Below are 9,349 nucleotides of genomic sequence, written 5' to 3' on the forward strand. Positions count from 1 at the left end.
GCTCTTCCCAAGCTTTTAGGTGGTGGCCTGTAGGAGCTCTTCTGAGAGACCATCATCAATTATATTTGTGTGGAATGCTTGGAAGAGTAGTCCAGTTTATTGGGGTGTATAAAAAAAGATGGCGTCTACCAGTGGTTAAATAAAGAATTCTTCCTTTTTTGATATAGCCCATTTGGCTTTTAAGTGCTGAATTCTGCAGGGGGAATAGGGGAGGTAGCCATAGCTAGAGGGGTCTAGGACAAGATAATAGAGGGGTCTAGGACAACTCACCATGGCCAACTCAGCATGACTTGCTGGAGCTAACTCGTTACAGGACAACTCAATGCTGTATTAATCGTTTCATTCAGATACTTTTGTTATTGGTGATCACATTTTCATTGAAACGATTGTATTTCTTGTATTGATTTATATTTTATTATTATTGGCCACAGTGCCTTCGAAATTAATTTAACTTTTGTATTTGTTGAATTGTCTTTTCCCCCAGCGAGTTTTTCAATGGCAGGTTGGACATGGCAAGTTGTCCCATTCCGCAATAGAGAGCAAACCCAAATTGCTTGTCTGAAGCTTATATAGAACCTTCCAAAATTGTATCATCAAATTTAGCTGCCATCGGTCCAACCATACTGCCATGTTTCCATTCATCAATAAAAATGAAACAGGCGTTATAGCCAGTTAGGTTTCACTGAATTGCACTTAATTCTCGGTAATCTTATGGGTAAATCCTTACCAATTTTACCTCTTTCAAGAACATTTCAACAATCTCTTGACCCTGTCTATTCCCTTCATCTGTTGCTTTCTCTTTCTTCTATGCACCTCAATCTTGCCAGATTTTTAGATTAATCCCAAAATATTCTGAAAATTGTTGGAGGATGTATAACAAAATCACCTTGACCCATATATGAAAAAAAGGTTTTCAAACCACACCTATTTCTTTTAGTGACCTCATTGCTTTACAGACCCACAGCTATCATCATCAACATCATCATCATCATTATCATCATCTTTCATAACATAGGGTTTTCCACATCCAAGAAAACTCCCAAGTTTTTGTTCCTTCCTGACTTTAATCATTGAATTAAAGGCAGAAGGTAATGGCTAGAAACTTAATTCCTGTCTGCTTTGCTTCAAGTAACTATGTAGGAACAATTCTGTGGCAAATAGCAACTCAGATTGTTCTTTACATGATTGTTCTTATTTCATGGGTGAGAGGATCGTTCAAAAAATTACTTTCTGCATTTGCATCTCCTGTGGTTATAGGAAATATATATATAAATAGATGAGCTATCTATCCATAGGAGTGGGCACAAGAAAACTGCAAGGTCTCCAAAAGCAATTTTAAAGGCATTTTAAATTGGAATTAGAATTAGAATGAATGAATAAATGAATAATTCAGTCCACGCCCTTGGCTGTTCTGCTACCAAATAACAGAACAGAATAATAGAATAACAAAGTAGGAAAGGACTTGGAGGTCTTTTAGTCCAAACCCTGCTCAAGCAGCCCTATACCATTTTAGACACATGGTTATCCAATCTCTTCTTAAAAATCTCCAGTGTTGGAGCATCTACAACTTCTGGAGGCAAGCTGTTCCACTGATTAATTGTTTTGAGTGCAAGGAAATTTCTCCTTAGTTCTAGTTTGGTTGTCTCCTTGATCAGTTTCCATCCATTGCTTCTTGTCCTGTCTTCCTGCAACCATTCTTCATATGTTTTAGCTTCCAGTCCCTTAATCATCTTTACTGCTCTTCTTTGCACTCTTTCTAGAAGAGTCTTTATTTTTTTAAAGAAAAGATAAACTTTATCTAGAAGAGAAGGCAGTGGCCAGATCTTGACCATCAATAAATTTCCTTTTGCTAAAAGTGACTTTATACCATAGGGGCAGTGGTGGGTTTCTCACAGTCCGGTCTGGTCCAGCCATACCGGTAGAAGCCAGGAGCAGCTGATAGCGTACCGGTATGGTGGCTCATTTGGCCCACCCGCTTGCCTGCGTTCTATACCTGTTTTTAAAGAAACCAGTCAATTGCGCGCACACACACAGCGTGCAGGGCCTGCAACAAGCAGCTAGGTGTCTCAGGGGCGGTGGATTGCCCACTTGTGCACAGCCCGTGTGCATGAACAGGATGTGTGGCCCCGTGAGCAGCGTACCAGTAGCAACAGTAAGAGCAACCCACCACTGCATAGGAGTAAGAATGATGCTTATGAACAAGGAGGGTCTCACATGGAGGCAGTTCTGTTGCTATGATGGCTTTGGAGAAGGGAGAGACACAGCCTGTATGCGTGAGAAAGAATTTGGAGCTGGAATGAGCAGGACGAGAGAGAATGGAGGGCTCCTTGGTGGAATTAGTGTAAACTTGTTGGGGAGGGTGGATGCCGTCTTGGCAGTGAGCCTCCCTTGTTATCTTGGGATCATCTGCCTGCAGTACAGAAGGAATGCCTGTTTGCCTCTACTTATGCTCTGCTTGAGAGGCTGTAAATAAAGTCAGTTTCCAGATTTCCAGTACTCTCTCACATAAAGGAAACTAAACCTCTGTAGTGGTAACTCTTGAACGCCTGATGGTTGGGGAAATGGGCATGTGTATAACTTGCTGAATGTGCAACTCTAGGGATTGAAAGGGAAGTAGCCAATGCCGAAGAGCTTCTGCTTTGACTAAGAGGAGAGGGGCGGGGGAGAGACAGAGGGCATCTTGGATTTTTCCAGCTGAGTCCTGGCACTGCCACAAGGCAGAAGGAAGCAACTACCTCAGACAGCTGGGGTTGGGCTGGTGGTGAGGTGCAAGCAGATAGATCTGGGTCAACCACATTAGATGTCCTGCACAATTATCTGGGTTGTGATTTATTTTATTTCAGAATAAACAGGATATGCCATGCTATCAAACACCAGCATATTGGCCATCAAATGTTGGCCTTCGAATCTCGGAAGGGGAGGGGATCAGGTGCCTTAGACACAATAAATAAATTAAGTGTGTGTGTCTGTGTGTGTGAGAGAGAGAGCGTGTGTGTTCTATAGGCAACTCATATAGGCAATCCTTCAGAAACACTAGGAACAAAACATAAATTGTTTTAAAGAGTTGAATTGCTTCCAAAATTCACGAGCCAAAACTCTTTCTACAAGGAAAGAGTTTAGCAACCTTGGCTGCAGGTTTAGACAATCCCACAGAGACCACATTGAAATAGTTCATAAATGATGGAAACTAAGACTGGAGTTGCCATGGCCAGATCTGTGGTTCTCAAAAATTACATGTAATAATTTGAAAGCCGAGGAAAAGTACAGATAGTCTGTGCTTGAAATGTAAGGCTAGGATGACATTTTCTGTGCTGGATGGGGCTGAAAGATGGCTTGTCCATTAGGTAAAAGCACCCCAATTTGCAAACCTGTAATTTTAAAGGATATGGGACGCGGTGGCTCAGTGGCTAAGACACCGAGCTTGTCAATCAGAAGGTCGGCAGTTCAGCGGTTTGAATCCTTAGCGCTGAGTAACGGAGTGAGCTCCCGTTACTTGTCCCAGCTTCTGCCAACCTAGCAGTTCAAAGCACATAAAAATGCAAGTAGAAAAATAGGAACCATCTTTGGTGGGAAAGTAACAGCGCTCCGTGGGCCTTTGGCATTTAGTCATGCTGGCCACAGGACTACGGAGACATGTTTGGACAGTGCTGGATCTTCAGCTTTGAAATGGCGATGAGCACCCCCCCCTAGAGCCAGGAACCACTAGCACATACGTATGTGCGAGGGAAACCTTTACCTTAATTTTAAAGGATATGCAGTCCTATTCAATACAAGTCTCTATTCCCAGAGGAAAGGAAGGCTACTAATATCACAATAATGTGTAAATGCAAAACGTATTCAGTGAGCAATTTACCAGGAATGGTTCACTCTTGTCTGGATCCATTTTGAGTTCTTTACTACTTTACGTCCTGGTTGAAATTCTTACCCAGGAGTCGCTGGAAAGGAGCGAGAGAGTCAAAAGTCTTCATTTGAAAAAGTTGAAAGAAAATCAAATGCCATTCTTCATTCTATGTTTTCTTATTGGTTATAGAGAAAGTCATGTGAGGAATGCTGTTCTTTCCTTCCACTAAATGCAAATAATTAACCTAGAGCAGGAATAATTATCCTTGCTTCTGTATTGGTGCCTAAATCTTCACCTGAGACTGTTGACAGGAGTCATCATCCTAACTAAACACACAATGCAGTCTTTCAGTTACTGTGCCCACACTGCAAGCAATCTTTTTTCATATAGAGATTTCCCAAGTATTGCCTTATGACTTTTGTAAGCCACTCTGAATATTTACACAAATACAAAGTTGAGTTATAAATTTAATAACCAGGCTATTATTATTTTTTCCTTACATCAGCATGTTTGTTGACAAAATCCTTTTGGCTGTACCATTAGAATCTATTTTGGGAAGCATTATCATAAGTCATAGAGCAAGGGATGTCTTGAGGACTAGTTATTTATTTTCTGGGTGTTGTGTCTTGTGGTAGGCCTTTTAAATGGTACACTTAAATGGTACACTTAATCAGCCAGTTCTTGAATAGACCCTGCAGTGCTTACTGAAAACGTTTGCCTCACAGATATGGAGTTGATAGCATAGTTACTTCACCTAGCTAATAATGGCTGTTAACACAAGCTGGTTCATAACCCTCAGAATTCAGCCCAAGGAGTCAAACTATTTTACATGTTCAACTTCAAAGGTTTGCTAGCTTTGAAAACCAGGAAAATCCAACTGCTATGTGTTGGGCTGTTATGCAAAGAAAAGGAAATAGAAGAGCAACAATCTAAATAGCTGGCCTGTTAAATGACCTATCAAGTACCTTCTAATTCACACTTTTTATGATTTAGTAATACTGATGGCAAATGTGATCAAAGGTATGCTCAAATTATAGCACAACATGAAGGAAGGAAAAAAATACTGCAGCGTTTTAGCTTTGCCTGTTCACTGTAACAGTATTTTGCTTTCCTGGAATCTTGGAATTTTGGAATTTCCAAATAATTTTAAATGCTAACACCTTACCAAAATTTGTCTCTACCCTTACAAATTGTTGTGTTGTTGTTAAATCCTACCATTCTTTTGTGCAATTCAAGGCAGTTTACATACAACATTCTATCCTTCTCCTATTTTCTCCCAGCCTTGTGAGATAGGCTGAAAGAGAGTAACAGAATAACAGAATTGGAAGAGACTTTAGCAATCCTCTAGTCCAACCATCTGCTCAAGCAGAAGATCCTAAACCATTTCGGACAAATGGTTGTCCAATCTCTTCTTAAGGATCTCCAGTGATGAAGGATGCATAGCTTCTGAAGGTACTCCGTTCCACTGGTTAATTGTTCTCACTGTTAGGAAATTTCTCCTTAGTTTTAGATAGCTTCTCTCCTTGATCAGTTTCCATCCATTGCTTCTAGCCCTGCCTTCAGGTGCTTTGGAGAATATCTTGACCCCCTCTTTTTGTGGCAGCTCTTTAGATATTGAAACATGTCTTTATGTGTGTCTCTCTCTCGCTGTCGGTGTCTGTGTAGCATGTCAGCAGAGTTAAGTTAGGGATTTTCCAAATTTTGGACACACTAAGTCCAAAAAGGGCCAACACCCCTGCATTAGGTTCAGAAAGACAGCTTGAAACTTATGTACATTGTGAATTTGCCCTATGTTTCTGTATCTCAATTTTATATTTTAAGAAAATGAAAATCATTTTAATTAATCCCTTCCAAAAAAAATATGTCCACGGAGGTAATGAATTTTTGGGAGATGGAATAGAGGATTATTTAGCTGTCTCTGAAAAGAAACATAGCCGCCTTTAGTTGGGAAGCAATTGTCAATAGGAATTAACTGCAATGATGCAAGGACAGAATTTTAAATATATCTTTGAATACTCTGATAAAGGTGGCTTCTGTATAGTTTTCTCTTTAATATCCTCTATGGGAATATCATATGAATTAAATTGGCCACGTAGAGTTTGTAAGTCAACTGCACAAAAGCTAAAGTTTCCTTCAAGCTGTCTTCAGCTCTTGATAATTTTATAGATGACTGATTGATCGTGTGCCATTAAATTAAGGTTGACTCTTGGTAGCCAAGATTTCCCCCCACAATGAATTGCTCCTAATTTAGTCCTTTAGGTCTGCCAAAGATATATGCATATCACCAGTGTAACTGAACCCATCCATCTTGTTCTTGGTCATCCTCTTCTCCTCCTCCCTTACAACTTCATAAATAGGTCCATATAAATAAAACAGAACAAAATACAATAAAATAAATGAATAATCTTTTCTTTCTTCAGTATGGAAATGTTTTGCTTTGCCTTCTGAGATGCTTTTCTGCTTCTTGAATTAATCTATAGCTCTGACAGTTCCTGGTGATTTCCCATTCAAGTACCAACCAAGATGGATCTGCTTAGCTTCTGAGCCCAGAGAAGGACAGTCAGATGCTAGATTGAAATTATAGATATTTGGGTTGATCTAGTTTAAGTGTTTTACTTTTCCTTCTGATTCTCTACCTCTTTACATCTTCTCCTTTCAAATTACTAACTTTGGTTGGATTGAGGCCACTATTTCCCCAATCTAGAATGTTTCCAATGCATCAGTATTTAGTAACTAGCTTATGGCTCTTGTTTTCTATACATCACTTTGCTGATTCTATTTAGAGAAATACTGTAAACTCTCTTAGCTAAACATGGAAGCTATTGGATTGCAGAAAGTAGACACTGCCACCTTGTGGAAAAATTAGGAGGAACCTAAAGATAGGCCTCAAGTTACAACCACCATTGAGCCCAAAATTTCTTTTGTTAAGTGAGACATTTGTTAAGTGAGTTTTGCCCCATTTTATGACTTTCCTTGCCATATTTGTTAAGTGAATCACTGCAATTGTTAAGCAACGTGGTTATTAAGTGAATCTGGCTTCCCATTGACTTTGCTTGTCAGAAGGTTGTAAACACTTGAACTTGGAACACAGCAATGGTCATAAGTATGAACCAGCTGCTAAGTATCTAAATTCTGATCACAATAGTCTGCTACAGCATCCTACCTGTCAACGACTACTTCAGCTTCAACCTCAATAATACATAGGCAAACAAAAGATACAAACTCAAGGTAAACCGCTCCAAACTTGATTGCAGAAAATACGACTTCAACAACAGAATGGTCAATGCCGGGAATGCTCTACCTGACTCCGTTGTTACTTCCTCAAACCCCCACAACTTCAACCTTAAACTCTCTACTGTGGACCTCACACCATTCCTAAGAGGTCTGTAAGGGGGGTGGGGTACATAAGCGCACCAGCATGTCTACTGTCCCAGTCCTACTGTCCTCATTTATTTGTAATCATTTCCTGTGCTCATGTCCATGTTTATAGTCATACCTATTATCTTGTACATGTTTGACAAACTAAATAAAATCAATCAATAATAAAAATGATAATGGGAATGCTTCAAAGGTCATAACTGTGAAAAATGGCCATAAGTCACTTTTTTCAGTGCTGTTGTAACTTCGAACAGTCACTAAATGATTGTTGTAACTACTTGTATTAACATTTCTGTATTATTATTTTAATAATAGCTCATGAATGCAAATAACAGATATGAAAAATAATTGTGGTCCTTTGTTGATATTTTCAGGGCTATAAAATATAAATAAACTGCTTAAAATATCATTCATGCCTTTAAAAAAAGCTGAATGATTATAAATAATAATGCGAGATTTGACAGATTAAAAAAATACAATAAAAAGGAAATGGTTTATATTTGTTCTGAAAAATTTAATATAGTAAAAGTGATTCTAAAAGCACAGTACCCATTTCACAACTAGAAAATAAAATCTTTATCTAACATATTTTTCGGAGTATAAGACGCACCGGAATATAAGACACACTAAGATTTTTTATTTTTTTTAAATATAATTTTTATTAAACATTATTACCTTTAAAAAACAGAAAAAACAATACAGCGACATAAATACAACGACATAAGCAAGACAAATCATACATAACAATATAAAGTAAAACATACAGATACAAATGCCGTTTTAGACATACAACCCCCCTCCTCCCCCCCCCCCACGGTGACAGTCATTCACAGCCCGGTTTTTCTTTCTTTCCTCATTGTTCGGTCTCTAAGCCACATCTTCTCATTGCAAGATTCAGGGATCAATTACGGTACCTATGTTAACTTTCCCCATTTTAAGTCCCTGCTGTTCTCCTAGTCGCCCACATATACCATAGGTTCCAGCTAAGATAATGTTCTGTTTCTCCTTTGTCCCTCAGCCAACCCGTCATTCTGTCCATTTCTGCACATTCGTAGATCTTTTTAATTAAAGCATCTTCCGGTGGTATAGTGGTGGATTTCCAAAATTGTGCATAGGTTATTCTTGCGGCCACAATTATATGCAGGCTCAAATGCCATATTGAACTGCTTATGTTATCTGGTTTGATGCTTAGTAACAGGTTCTCAGGTCTCCATTCAATGTTTGCCCCGGTAACCTCTTTTAACCATTTTTTAATCCTTTTCCAATATTTCGTGGCCTCAGTACAGGACCACCAAATATGGTAGAATGTGCCATCCTTTCTTCCACATTTCCAACACAATGGAGATAACCCAGGAAACATCTTAGCTAACCTCGTTGGGGGGAAGTGCCACCTATAAACCATCTTGTATATGTTTTCTTTGAATGCAGTAGATGTTGTAAGTTTAATGGTCTTATTCCATAGATCCCACCATTTGCCCATTTCAATTTCATAACCTAGGTTTCTCTCCCATACTGTTAAAAGGCTTTTGTCCATCTCTTCATTAGTATCTTGGCAGGTCAAAAATTGGTAGATCTTCGATAACATTTTTTTGTCTCCACCAAACAAGATCTTATCTAGCCCCTGAGGGTTTGGGTAGATCCCGAAACGTGCCTTATCACTTTTAAACCTGTTTCTAACCTGTAAATATTCCCACCATTCCAAATTCAAGACACACTAAGATTTTGAAGAGGCAAATTTTAAAAAAAGTTTTTGTACTCTGTAGACCTTCCAAAAATCCCCCATTTTTCATGAAAACTGGCCCAGGCTGGCGTCCATCGTGACCTGGATGCGTTCCGGTTCCTTGAATGGGCATCCCCGGAGAAGTCTGGAGGACATCCACCAACGCAGGGACCGTTGGGGTTTGCTCGGAAGTCGCACTTTGATCTGGGAATGACTGGTATGCGCTCTCTGGAAGGGTAGAAGAAACCACTGTAGCGGACGTGCATGAAACCTGGCCCAGGGAACCACGTTGATACAGGAGATCATCTTCCCCAGTAGTTTGGACAACGTCGCCAGTGGTAGCAGCCTCTGGGACAGCACTTGATGAGCCAGGCGTTGTAAGCTCTGCCACCACTCTGGAGACAGGGAAA

Source organism: Thamnophis sirtalis, unplaced genomic scaffold, assembly GCF_051295495.1.
Source record: "Thamnophis sirtalis isolate CommonGarterSnake01/CBP01778 unplaced genomic scaffold, rThaSir2_p1.2 scaffold_6, whole genome shotgun sequence".
Taxonomy (NCBI): domain Eukaryota; kingdom Metazoa; phylum Chordata; class Lepidosauria; order Squamata; family Natricidae; genus Thamnophis; species Thamnophis sirtalis.